The sequence below is a fragment of the Sus scrofa genome, chromosome 1 (assembly GCF_054392235.1).
Source record: "Sus scrofa isolate SSC_HxYL_T2T_F1_AM1 chromosome 1, Sscrofa_HxYL_maternal_Yorkshire_Landrace_v2.0, whole genome shotgun sequence".
NCBI classification, from domain to species: Eukaryota; Metazoa; Chordata; class Mammalia; order Artiodactyla; family Suidae; genus Sus; species Sus scrofa.
The window spans coordinates 28,182,503-28,197,189 of NC_139383.1; the positions used below are offsets into that span (position 1 = coordinate 28,182,503).

The window sequence follows — 14,687 nt, forward strand, 5'->3', positions numbered from 1 at the left end:
CCATCACCCTAGACTAAGTCTGCAGGTCTGTCTCTGAAAAAATCTTAACACCTCCCATTGTCTAGACGTTGCCACTAACGAGCAGGAGCTACAATTCACACTGTGGGGACCACAACCAGACAGAGTGCAAAGAGCGTGGGAGGAAAAAGTGAGCCCCAAAGGCCTCATTTTGCTGACAAAGTCTCCCCTGAGCAAGGAGAAAGTGGGAAGGTGACTGTTGGCAGTGGGCAGCAGGCTGGGAAGGGAGCGGACACCCTGTGGGGGTAGAGAGTTGAGAGAGAAGTGGGATGCGGCATATTTTAAGTCAAGGCTGGTAAGTCAGGGAAGTCAAGGGGTTGCTCAGTGCTTTTCTTGGTTTATTTCTCTTTTATTAAATTGCCATGAATTTGTTATTGCTTGGAATTGGATTTTCTATCTAACGAGAGAGGCATACACAAAACAAAGACCCTAAAGTCTTATCTAAGGGAGACACATAAACTGTATTCTAAATCATTATCATTTCTTAAGAACTTCAATTTTACTAATTCAGTAAAAGCTACACCCAAACTTATTCCTCTTTTTACTTCTTTTTTTAAAAAACAAGAATATGACAACAGATGCTTCTATATCTTATGGTTCTAAATCCAACCACCTCGGATAATGTCAGAGATGAAGACCTAACTGAGGCTGTTTCATCAAGTCAGCCACTATCCCACAGCTTACCCCATGTTAGTTCAGGCACTTAGAAATACACACCCTAATGCTTCCCTACTCTAGTCCAGCCACTATAAGGCTCTTCTTAGCCAAGACAGAAAAATGTGGGTAAAAAATGAGAATATTATTCCAAAGGCCAAAATCTACATTTGGACACATGGAGATTGCAGTCATGCAAAAGAATGATTCCAAGTCCAGGCAGCAAGCAACTATTAATAATAAAGGATCTATTATAAAATGATAATTATATTTTCCATTACTTTGACTATATGATTCAGATCCTGTAATATTTCAAATAAATAGTGATAAATGGGCCCTTCATCAATCTTACTCTGAGAAGAAAGATGCTCCATGTTTAAGGTTCACTTGAGAAGGGATCTGACTAAATATCGGGAGCCACTGAGTACTGCCATCTGGATAACAGAGTAGCTTGATTTATGTGGGGCAAATTCTACACATATTTCTGCTGTAAAGGAAGAGAAAGTAAAAAAAAATTTTTCCTGTTAGAAGTGAAAAATCACTATTAGGATGAATCTCTTTCTTCATCAACCATCTGCAAGAGTAAGACAAACTCCAGTTTGTGATCAGGTCTGAGAAATGAGTATAATGTAAATTTAACCAGAAAGAGGTCTATTCAGCACATGACATGGACTGGGATTCTGGGTGATGAACCACCCTTGCAGGAAATCTGGAAGCTAGCTGCACCTGTTACCTCACCAGGGCTTCAGGGGCTGGCCTCTCAGACTTGTTTCTCTGGCCTGATCTTATTCTAGCCCTGGACCTAGGACTGCAATGATTTCCCCCAACCTCCTGACACCAACTTCCGATGTTACTATGATCCCAATTATGGGATCCAATTCTCATGGCTGTGTTTCTGACCTTACTTTTCCATTTACAGCTTCTTGCTCTCTTTGATTCAGCTTACAAACCAGAAACTGACTTCAAATCTTATTGGCTAAGCCGAAAATGTTTCTTTCAGGCGATAAGAAGAAAGCTAGAATGTGAATTGAAAAGAAGGGCAGGGTCTAAGAATGGAATCAGGTTCAACGCTTACCAATGCCCCTGTGGTTAAAAGTTCCTCAATCCTGGTATAGACTGTTTAAGTGTTGACCTCAAAAGGCAACAAAGATTTGTTTATGAACTCTGTGATTTCTTCCTCTTCTTTTTTTTTTTTTTTTTTAATGTTACCTGGTGGTTTGTGAGAATTTCTAGAAATAACTCTCAGGATACATATTATTTACACCCATTCCAAATTAGACTGGACTTCAAGCAGCTTAGCTGCCAAAATCCTTTAATTTTTTTAGGTCTGAGGAGTCATTACTTCCCTCTTCACCTAGGTGTGAGCTCATCATTCTGTTTCCTCCTCCTCAGCATAGAAAAAATTTGTAATTCCCAACCTCCCTTGTAGTAGATTTGGGACCTCCCTGTAATATTTCTGAGATCTTTGTATTTCTTTCTTTTTCTCTCCTTCTTTCCCTCCTTCTCACCCTCTCTCTTTCCTTCCTCCTGAATTTCCTACCTTCTTTCCACTATTTAAATTTGTGATAGAAATAAAATTGTCATGTTCTGATATCACTTTTTGGAATTTTAAAGTATGGCTGTCAATTTTAAGGAAAGTTTGAAAAATAATGCAAAAATAGCATCATTCTATAAATAAACTGAAATGCATCGTTTATTAAGTTGACTAATTTGCACTCTATGTTTTTCACTTCACCTACAGGGACCAGGTTTCATGAGCGTCTTCGCAGTGTCCTTCATGGGGGTCAGAATCCCAGCTGCTGGCCGAAGGGAGGATGGCAAAACTGCCTTCACTGTACAGACTGACCGGGAAAAACTATGAAAGGCCCTCTTCCTCTACCTCCAAGAAATAGTCATGTTTAACTATGTGGGATTTTTCTTATTAAAAAGGATTTCGGATACACCATATCAGTTAATTCTAGCATAGTCTTATGAGACAAAAGTACCGTAGTCTATGAATAACGCATTGATTAGAGACTGTGCTAACATCATACAATGTCAAATGGTAAGACAGCTTGGAAAATAAGTTTTTTCTGACTTCATTGCCAGTGGTTGTGGGTCTGTATGTGCATATTTGTTTTGTGAAATGTGAGAAATGTTTCTTGCAGTAAGTGGGGAATGACAAGGACAAGATTCAGAATGGAAGAATCATGTATAATACCCCATCCATTGACTATTGGTAACATTTCCTGTTATCTTTCTAGCCTGAAAGGTACATATATAAATATATTCTATATTATACACATTTAATATTTGGTAGTATATAACTTATACTCTTTTGTGTTCTTTTTCCTTAGCATTGTAAGAAAATAATTCTCTTTGTCATTAAAACCTTTTGCAAATGCAGTGTTTAATGGCCACATGATGTTTCAACATATGCTTCTATGATCATTAAATTAATCTCTTCCCTATTCTTAGGCATGTAGATTGTCATTAAATTTTTATTTCTTATAAATATACTGCAGAAACATCTCTGTACAAAAACCTTATGTGTATTTGAGTATTTTCTTAGGATAGATTCTTGGTGGTGGAAATACAGAAAAAGAACAAATGTGTACATAAGCTTTTCCAAATGAACTACTTCCTTTGCTTCTTGAAATTGTCACATAACCAGTAAACAACAATAACAGAATAGCTCAGAAACACAGACACAAGTTTGAAGGGAACAATGACCTTCAGCTTATTTCTGGACCAGACTGTTAAAGGGCCATTTCAGAGGAGTGGGTGATGGGCCTGGGTGTTTCTTATCAGCCTTAATATTTGACCATAGTATTATATTTCCAAAGAAGTGTAATTGGAATTTAATGTGACTAATCGTCCCAGCATCCCTGTGAGCTAAGTGAGGATTGTTATATCTCAGAGAGAGAGAACATCAAACAATATATCCATTGTACTCTGTGCTGGGCTCTTCAGACTTATTCGCACAGTGCTGTGCACACTGGAAAAGAATTAGGGTAACTAGCTGAATTTTTCTTCTCTGTACTGGATCAAAACAACCAGGCCAAGATAAAAGACTACATTTGGGGTCAAATGGGTATGTTTCTGCTGCTTAGCCTCCCACAATGGGACAGAGAATGAGTTTAAAAGAGGAGAGGACACATCTCCTTCCTGCAACAAAGCTAGATTGTTTAAGTGGGTTAAATCAACAGAGAACAAAGTTACAAAATACTCCTCCTTGTCCTATATTGATAAAAATCTGCTCTTTTGTCTCTGTCATTTTCCTGTCCTTTGTAATAGTGGAAAACTTAATACGATATTATTTTCTTAGTTTTGCGGAGTCTATATAATATACAATTTAAAGGAAATCTAAATATAGCATATAAAAATAGCTGGTAGTGGATCTTTTGGTAAATCAACGGGTTTCTGAGTGAGGTTAATTTTTTTGCTCAAAAATATTTATGACCTAAATAAGAGCCAGTGGCACTGCTTGATTTGTTTGAATAAGTAAATCTAGAAATTTAGAAAAATCAATTCAAAAGACATGCTTGTTTATAAATGAGCAAATAATCATGTCAAAATGTAAAGTCATGATTTAGAAATTAGAAAATTCTATGACATTATTCTCAATATGTTTATCTAGGTTTAGATATTTGACACTAAGGAATCTATGCTTTCTGGTAAAGTTTCCTATATCTAAACATATATCAGCATTAAGTAGAGATGTTTTTCTCAGTTAAGGGTGAACATTATATGAAATTTAATTAACTGGATGAATAATTTTTTTTTTTTTTTGGCTTTTTGTCTTTGTTGTTGTTGTTGTTGTTGTTATTGTTGCTATTTCTTGGGCCGCTCCCCCGGCATATGGAGGTTCCCAGGCTAGGGGTTGAATCGGAGCTGTAGCCACCGGCCTACGCCAGAGTCACAGCAATGCGGGATCCGAGCCGCGTCTGCAACCTACACCACAGCTCACGGCAACGCCGGATCGTTAACCCACTGAGCAAGGGCAGGGACCGAACCCGCAACCTCATGGTTCCTAGTTGGATTCGTTAACCACTGCGCCACGACGGGAACTCCTGGATGAATAATTTTTTAAATCAATCTTTCTCCTTCCCTCTCTGTGTATGCATGTGTCCTTTTATTCAAAGAAAGCTGATAAATTAACTGTTAATTAACAATTAAATTAAAAAACAAGTCCTATATAACAGGCTTTTAAAGAAAACAAACTTCTAAATCTATTTTAATTCCTTTTCCAATAATTTTTATTTTCATGTATTCCTAATTATTCCCCTGACAAATACATTAGCTGGAATATTTATCTATAGCTCATTAAACTTATGTTATAGTAAAAAGCATTTACTTGTAATAGGTAATGGCCAAGGCTTTGAACTGGTGTCCCTGGGCTAGTAAGATTGTCATTCAGACCAATCAGCCACTCAGGACAGAAATACCTTGTTCTGTATATAGCAGGGATAGCAGGCATGTTAGTCAGCTTTAAGAATGTCACCATCGCTCTCTTTTCTAACTGCAGGGAGTACTTTTCTATTCTCCTTAGAAAAGGTCAAATTTCCACTTGTATACATGGCTTTCCTTTCCCACTGAACTACCTTACAAGCAGGATTCTTACTGGCTATAGTTCTGACAAAACATAGTATTTGTGTCTCTTTCAGAAGAGACCTTTTAAAAATATCTTTTAAAATCTTTAATGTTTCTCAAGATACTGGGCACAAAATGTGTCCTTTTTTTGGGTTTGTCAGAGCAAGTTTCAGGTTTAGAGCAGGTCTGTTTTTTTATTTGTTTGTTTTTGTTTTTGCTTTTTAGGGCTGCACCTGTGGCATATGGAGGTTCCCAGGCTAGAGGTCGAATCAGAGCTATAGCTGCCAGCCTACACCACAGCCACATCAATGTGGGATCCAAGCCATGTCTGTGACCTACACCACAACTCATGGCCATGCCAGATCCCCAACCCACTGAGCGAGGCCAGGGACTGAACCCACATCCTCACGGATACTGGTTGGAATCATTTCCACTGCACCACAACAGGAACTCCTAGAACTGGTTTTTGATAGACAAATAGGAACTGAGTAGGTGTTAAGTGTGTGTGTGGGGTGGGGAGGGGGAAGGGTTAATGTTTTGGAGGCAGACCAGGTGGGCAAAGGATCTTAAGGCCTGAAGGATCAGTGCCTGGGCAGAGGGGCATCTGAAGGGGCTCAGACTGATTGCCTATAGACTACAGAGTTGGTGGAGAGGACACATGGCAAATCACAATGAATGAGTTTAATTCCAAATAACCTTTGGTTCTGGGATGAGAAAGCTAGACCTGATTTGATGGCAAAGCACAGCCAATATTTATTACTGATGAAAATGCTGTCTTAGAAAAGTTTGCTAAAATGAGGAAACAAATTGAGCCCTAGGGCTTTTGACAACTTTATGTCCTTCCAACTGCTTACAGTACTCAGTGTTTCTATTCTACATTTCTTTTTTGGTAATAGCATGTATTTAAATCAGGACTTTAATATCTGCTGTCTTGTATTATAATTCCATTATACTGAGTCACATTCTCTACTCATTTAATATGTGTTAATATATGTTTTGTAGTTATTATGAAGTCCTATGTTATTTCTTACTCTCAACAATGTCAAAACCATAATCCTCAAAAAGTACTTGTTGAATAAAATTAAATACATGAGATATTTTTCCCCCTCTAGTGTAATAAAGGCAAGTTCTTGACTTTAAAATGTCTACTCCAGTTGCCTGTTTTTGCTGTATTGTGGGTTCATTCGTAGCTATGACTGTTATAAATAGTGCAGACATTTCAGTTGATTTTGAGTGATTTTTCTAATCATGAATTCACTTACACATGTGCCTAGCTGCAAAAGATTAATTAATACTTAGATATCCCCTTACTCCAGATAGGGTGGTGTCAAATATATCTGGTGAAATAGAAACTTCAGATGTAATTTGTATATTCAACCTTGTAAAGAGAACTGATTTTTTTCCTCTAGTACTATAACTTTTATGACATATTCACCTCCTCATTTTTATATGAAATGAGTTTTTTCTTATAATTCATCCACTTTAGTAAACTTGTTTTATTCTTAAGTGTTTCCTTAATGGGACACTCACATACACATGTCCACATAATCAGGTCCCATATAGGAAGAGGAAACAGTTATTGATGCAATTTCTAGGGGTTTCCTTGTGCAGGAGATTAATAAAGGAAGGGGTAGTTTAAGGACAGACCCTACGTCCCTCTTAGATTTCTAGAAGTTGTTTTTCAAGTTGCTATTTATTACTTTGCTTACTCAAGTTAATTATAGCTCTCCTCCTATGTCTATCTGGATAGACCCAAGTTTTTACAAGGGCTGGTCCATGCACACTTGACTGGTAAAGGAAAGAAAGCATCCTTTTTATTACCACCAGTGCTTGTCGTGTGAGAGATAGGAAACTAAAAGTTAAACTTGAAATCTGTACCTCCACATTGGTCACTTTGTTAATCTGCCCGAATTTTGAGGTTCAATCTGTCTTAATGCTCACCATTAATTCAGCCCATCAGTTAACCATAAGCCCTTTAATAATAGCCCACAGGAATTCTCTGGTAGACACAACTTTCTGACTTGTTTGGAAATTATACAAGGGCTCCACATAGAAATGGTTGGGACTGTCAACAGACAGGCTTTTACCCAGTTTGAGGAGGCAAAAAGGCGGCTTCTGTGACAGTTTATAACACTCTTGCTTCCATTTCAGCGGTATCAGTGGATCTCAATCCTGGCTGCACATTTGTCACCTAGGGAGCTTTCTAAAATATCAATACTTATGCCCCATCTTAGATTCAAGGGGGTGAGACTAGAGCAACTGAATTAAAAAAAAAAATCTCCTCAGGTGATTCTAAGGGTTAGCCAGGATTGAAAATCATCTGGTTTAGCACCAAGAAGATATACTCTTCTGAATGACAACATGAGTGATACCTGCAATGTTACTCTGGTGGGCTGAGATGTTGACTGAGACTAGACTTTTTATGTCCACGTTTATTTAGAGTCAGATACAGAATAGCTTCTATTTCCCTCCAATTAAGAGCCTACCAATCAAAAAGAAATCTCTTTTTCTTTTATGCTACCTACTGAAATATGGCATGGCCCAATGTAGTGGAGGTTGATCAGACTTGGGGGAGGAGGGTTGAAAGGAGCTCAGCTCATGATGACAACAGAAGAGGTAACTGAGCATGGGTGACCCAAGCATCTGGACCAATAATTAGTTTCATAACTCATTGTGTGATGGTGGGCAAACCAGTGAATCTTCCTAGACTTTTTTTTCCAGCCAAGTAAGTAAGAGGCAATAACTCCATACCTACTTCATTGGGCTGTTGGGAGCATCGTGCGAAACTGTGTACTTCAAAGCATTTATAAAATCTAAAGTTTCACGCTTCATTAAGGTTACTATTCCCATTTGTGTAACAGAGTGTCTTTGAAGTGTCTTAACTGTGTTCTTCCCATGGACCAAACACTGGAAAAAATATTTTAATATCTGTAGATGAAACATGAATAGATATGCAGCTCATATTTTTACATCATATTTTCCTTCATTTGTAGTCATTTATCCTAATGGTAAACCATCCACAAAATCTAGCTACAGGGAACAATTAAGTAAAAAAGGAAAGACAATCTGCTTCTTCTGATATTGCAAAGCTAGAACAGAGAAAACATAAAACAGTATATTATCACAAATGCCAGTGATAGTAATAATGCAATGTGTTAGGCATTGTACAATGCAGTCTTAATTTGAATTTAAGGAGATTATAAATTAAGAATAATCTGAAGCAAAAAATAAATGATACCTATTTGAAATGTGAAATCAATCAGAGTTGTCACTATGACAAAGTACTTATAAAGTAGAACTGTCTAAGAGACAGTGAAAATTTTTAGTCCAACATATGTGGAAAGGAATGGAGAGGCCGCCAGCTTCAGCCTTCACATTGATTTATCACAGCAGTGATGAAGATGGATAAACTATGGATTATGGCGACATTTTGATTAACAAATTCTTTGGCAAGGAAGCTCTTTTGCGGATTAAACAACAAAAACCAAAAGAAACTAAAAACCCTCAATGACTATGAGTGTTGAAGGAAACTCAAGGCATTGGCTTTAAGGCCTTTGAAGTTCAAAGCCTTTTTTTTCTTACAGCTTCTTGATCACCACCCCCATTGTTGGAATCCACCTCTTTCTGCCTTCAGCTAGTATTGTCTTGTTTGTCATCACACTTAGAAAATATTTGTTATGCATGATTAAAAAGTGTTCACAGAGAACATTACCTCAATCACGAGTTGTTTTAATCTGTTGTTATAATATATGATATTATTGGGTATATTGTTGATATATTTATTAAAACTATTACTATATTAACAATATTAATCTAATTGTGTATCCAAAGGCTTTTCTCCTAGCAGAAGTGATTTCAGGCATGAGTACACAGGAAGTAGTCATGTGAGCACAATTTGCTTACACTGGTGGATGTGAATGTAGGGAGCAAGGGAATAGGGAATGGGAGTAGAGAAGAATGAAAGAATGACCTTTAATTTCTTCATGTCTAACCTCAACTGGCAGGCTTGAGGCCACCACCTATGTTGTAGAGACCTTGTCTCAGAGCTGTTGGAGTTGAAGGGAACAGGGCCTCTAAAGCCCTCACCATGGATTTCCAAGAGAACCCAAAGCTCATGGTTCTAAAGAGTGAGTGCCACAACAAAATCACAAGGGGCAATGTTGAAAGATTATTGGGTCCCAATTTCAGAGTTTCTGACTTAATGGGTTCCACATTGGGCCAGAGGATTTGCATTTCTAACAGTTTTCACATAATGCTTAAGGAAAACACTTTGAGAACCACTGCTTTAGACTAATCTCTGTGACTAAGCCTTGTCTTCCATTCTATGGATGAGCTACCTGGAGTCCAGGGTGCTAAATGACATTCAATGATCTGATAAAAAAAAATCTAGTTTCTCTTTCTGACTTACTTCACTCAGTATGAGAGTTTCTAGCTTGGGGTTAATAGATGCTGACTATTGCCTTTGGAATGGATTAGTAATGAGATCCTGCTGTGTAGCACTAGGAATTATGTCAAATCACTTATGATGGAGCATGATAATGTGAGAAAAAAGAATGCATACATGTATGTGTAACTGGCTCACCATGCTATATAGTAGAAAAAAAAAGTATTGGGGAAACTAAAAAAAATCTAGAGCTTCTATTCCTGGGGCAGTGTTTTTTCTTACTGAATTCTCTACTTTCACATAATGAGAGTGTGCATTCTATTCCCTCACCTGAAGGCATCCAAATATGTATTTTTTGTTTTAACTCTTTTCATACTGTGACCATAATCTGCACAAATGAGTTCCCTTTAAATTTATATTATCCATGTTTTTGCTTTATATAACCTTTGTTTCTGACCCACAAGGGTTTCAATGAAGCAATTTTTTTGTTAATAGAATCTATTAGTCCCGACACCTATGGTCAATTAATCTTTGACAAGGGAGGCAAGAACATAAAATGGGAAAAGGAAAGTCTATTCAGCAAGCATTGCTGGGAAACCTGGACAGCTGTATGCAAAGCAATGAAACTAGAACACACCCTCACACCATGCACAAAAATAAACTCCAAATGGCTGAAAGACTTAAATATACGACAGGACACCATCAAACTCCTAAGAGAACATAGGTAAAACACTCTCTGACATCAACATCATGAATATTTTCTCAGGTCAGTCTCCCAAAGCAATAGAAATTAGAGCAAAAATAAATCAATAGGACCTAATCAAACTGCTGACAACGTTTTGCACAGCAAAGGAAACCAAAAAGAAACCAAAAAGACAATGTACAGAATGGGAGAAAATAGTTTCAAATGATGTAACGGACAAGGGCTTAATCTCTAGAATATATAAGCAACTTATACAACTCAACAGCAAAAAAAGCCAATCAATCAATGGAAAAATGGGCAAAAGACCTGAATAGACATTTCTCCAAAGAAGATATACAGATGGCCAGCAAACACATGAAAAAATCCTCAACATCACTGATTATAAGAGAAATGCAAATCAGAACTACCATGAGATACCACCTCACACCAGTCAGAATGGCCCTCATTAATAAGTCCACAAATAACAACTGCTGGAGGGGTTGTGGAGAAAAGGGAACCCTCCTGCACTGTTGGTGGGAATGTAAACTGGTACAACCACTATGGAGAACAGTTTGGAGATACCTTAGAAACCTACACATAGAACTTCCATATGACCCCGCAATCCCACTCTTGGGTATATATCCGGACAAAACTCTACTTAAAAGAGGCACGTGCACCCGCATGTTCATTGCAGCACTATTCACAATAGCCAGGACATGGAAAACAACCCAAATGTCCATCAACAGATGATTGGATTAGGAATATGTGGTATATATACACAATGGAATATTACTCAGCCATAAAAAAGAATGACATAATGCCATTTGCAGCAACATGGATGGAACTAGAGAATCTCATCCTGAGTGAAATGAGCCAGAAAGACAAAGACAAATACCATGTGGTATCACTTATAACTGGAATCTAATATCCAGCACAAATGAATCTTTCCACAGAAAAGAAAATCATGGACTTGGAGAATAGGCTTGTGGTTGCCTGATGGGAGAGAGAGGGAGTGGGAGGGATCAGGAGCTTGGGGTTATCAGATAAAACTTAGAATAGATTTACAAGGAGATCCTGCTGAGTAGCATTGAGAACTATGTCTAGATACTCATATTGCAACAGAACAAAGGGTGGGGGAAAAATGTATACATGTAAGAATAACTTGATCCCCACGCTGTACAGCGGGGGGGTGGGGGGGTGAAGAATCTATTAGTAACTTTCCCCCTAAATCTGAAACTTTACCAATTAATTTTTTTTCAAAGAGGCATAACCAATATTCAAATATAATTTAAATTTATATCTTCCTGAACATCTGCTACTCATGCAATAACAAAACAGCAAACAGGAAGAGGAAAGTAAAAAGAAACTAAAAACTCTGAATGATGCACTAAGTGGGTATTTCTTGAAAAACTAACATGGATCACTGTAATTGAGGCAAATCTCTAGTGTGAATTTAGTTGATATGTTTGTGTGTTGTGATATTACATATATATATATATATATATCATCAGTTGAGTCATTAGTTCTCTGAAAATAATTTTCAATACTGTAACAACTTTTTATTGAGGACCTCCTAGAGGAAGGCACCATGAAAGGCAAGAAAGAATAGTGATAGATAAAATAGACACTGCCCTGTCTTCATTATCTCAAATTCTCTAAGAAGATGATGACTTCTTAGTCTCTGATGACTAAGTTTAGTCAATAACTAGAACCACACACATTTTACCAAGTTCTTCTAATTGATATCCGTTAGGTTGGCTGGATTTTCAGTTGATTTTTTTCTTAATTATCAACCAATTCTTCATAATTCTTTTCACCCGTTTGGTCAGAAAATTATTTTTCCTTTGAATGCTTTATCCTAAGTGCATCCCTAAAAGGAAGAACACCTTCTGGATCCCCCTTCTAATGCTTCATTTAACACAAAATAACATTGTGTATTTGGTCTTTACATTCTTTCCCTTGCTCATATTTGGATCATATAAAGACTAATTATCATTAGAGGGAGAGCTCTGAAAACATATCATCTTAGAGTCAGAATAGACTGTGGAGAGATCTGGTCGCAAGTTCTACCTAATTCAAATACTGCTATTAGAATATTCCTGAAAGAGGACTGTCAGTCTGAATGAGTTCTGTGCTGAAGACTTCACTGTATAATTTTGGGGCAGTTTTCTTTATTAGGAGGTTCTGCCTCATATTTTTCCAAAATATACCACAAATAAAATTTCCACTTATTCCAGTCCGAAACTATAAAAAAGTCCTTCTTCAGTATGCAAGTCTTCAAATATCTTCAAAGAATATTTGTGGGCTATGTTTTCTCTTAATTTTTCCATCTTAGCTTCAAAGAGTTCTGGTTTCTTCAACATCAATATCTATTATGATACAGTTTCTAGGTCTCTGGCCAGTTAATTTCTTTCTAATATAGTTCTTTCTAGATATAGATAATTTCTCTGGACACAGTTTTCCTTTTCATTATCCCACATGATCTATAGTCCTTAGATCCAGCATAATAATACAGGAAATAATATCCTTTAAGACTTCATGTAATTCAGCATGTGCTATGGACTGATTGTTTGGGGTCAAAGTTCTAGAATAAACTCTCCCTCCAAATTGATATGCTGAAGCCCTAACACCCAATGTGATAGTATTTGGAGATGGGGACTTTGGGAAGTAATTTGATGAGATGAGGTCATGAGGGTGGGGTCCTCATAATGAGATTGCTCCCCTTATAAGAAGAGACTCCCACAGGGAATTCCCCCGTGGCACAGTAGGTTAAGGATCTGGTGTTGTCACTGCAGTAGCTCAAGTCACTACTGTGGTGCAGGTTCGATCCCTGGCCCAGGAACTTCCACATGTCATGAGCACAGCCAAAAAAAAAAAAAAAAAAAGAAGAGACCTCACAAAGCTTGCCGTTTCTCCCTCTCTGCCACAGCAAAAGGGGAGAGGGGGTCCTTCTGCAGACAGGCTCTCACCAGGACCTGACCATGCTGGCACCATGATCTCAGACTTGTAGCCTCCAGAACTGTAGGAAAATAAATTTCTGTGGTTTAAACTATCCAGTCCATGCTATGGCAGCCCAGACAGACCACGATGGTATGCATGCAGTTAAAAAGAGAGGGAAAATGTAATTTTGAAAGTTTGGTAAAACGACTAAGATTTATTCAACAGATTACATGAATTTTAAAAAAGCACAAGTTCCTTGAAAATCCTGCTTTATGATTTATAATTTTCACTTTGAAGTTCTAGGTGAAAACAGGTAGCTTTGACATATAATGTTTCCTTCCCTTTTATCACTGATACAATAAATGTGCATATTATATGTATGTATACATATATGTATATACACATATGCATACACATATCAGCCTTTATTGTTTGCTTCCTGCTTAGCAAATGTTCACCTTCTTGTGTACTTATTAGTGAATCAAAGCAGAAACATGAGCCAAATTTTTTGGAGAAATGTACCTGGCTTATCTTATTCTTTCTTCTTTGGAAGAAGAGATGGGAGCAGTTTTTGCAACTGGATTACTAGTTCTCATCAGTGTGAGCACAAACACACTCTATCTTTGGATCAGATGAACATCTCCAGTAACAAGTGGGATCTGCCACAGACAAGTTACTGCATTCACCACTGTCTAAGGTGTGATCAAGCAAAGAAGGCTTGGGCCTGGTTACTTCCATTCTATATTCTGTAGTCACAGATAGAATGCATGTATATGAGGTGTTTAAGTCTAACATTAACTGTATAGGAAAATCTCTGATAATGAAATCAAAGAGCCACATCATTCATCTCACAGGTCAGAAGCCTGGGATCAGGGGAACACTCAGATTCAATACAGATTCCAGAGGGATTGTGCCCCAGTTCCTGTGAAATGGTATCACCTTATTCTTGCCATTACCCAGAAGCACTCCCTGCAATTCTGACCATCTTTTATCTGAGCTGAGACTATAATTACCAGTCATTTAAAAAGGGCTAAATTCTGTTCATTATTGTCTGTTCTTCTAGCTCTGTCATCCATTACAGATCCATTACAAAGTTAAGGACACTTCTGATATTAGGGGGGAAGTTTCAGTTATTTAAAAAAATAATTTATTCTGGATAAAGGTATTACTTCAAATATAATAAATTTATACACACCATGCTTTAATAAGGTAGGACAAAAAGTTTACAGAATTATCACAGCTCTCTCCTAGAAGTTTCAAGAGTATTTGGAGGTAAGTGTACAGACAACAATCTTGTTTTTTCTTCTCGCTCCTTCTGCTCCATGTGTAACAAGACATTAAGATGAGGCAGATTATAGAATGGGGATATTTTATTCTTTTCTCCGCAAAACAATGTGACTGACTTCATCAGGTCTAGGAGAGATTGGAGGTGTGGGA

At 37.5% G+C, this 14,687-nt stretch overlaps 2 protein-coding genes across 13 annotated transcripts in view; one reads left to right on the forward strand and one right to left on the reverse strand.

The window, feature by feature from the left end:
- The window catches only part of MTFR2 (mitochondrial fission regulator 2), a 240,536-nt gene extending 234,150 nt beyond the window's left edge, over positions 1-6,386 (forward strand). The window contains exon 10 of one of the 2 annotated variants that reach the window (XR_014811287.1): positions 2,414-3,195. The gene's annotated coding sequence lies outside the window, so the exon portion shown is untranslated. Of the gene's footprint in view, positions 1-2,413 lie in introns of both variants that reach the window. The other variant, XM_084969591.1, reaches the window with a different exon arrangement.
- PDE7B (phosphodiesterase 7B) overlaps positions 1-14,687 on the reverse strand; it is a 608,116-nt gene that overhangs the window by 184,290 nt on the left and 409,139 nt on the right. The window lies entirely within an intron of this gene.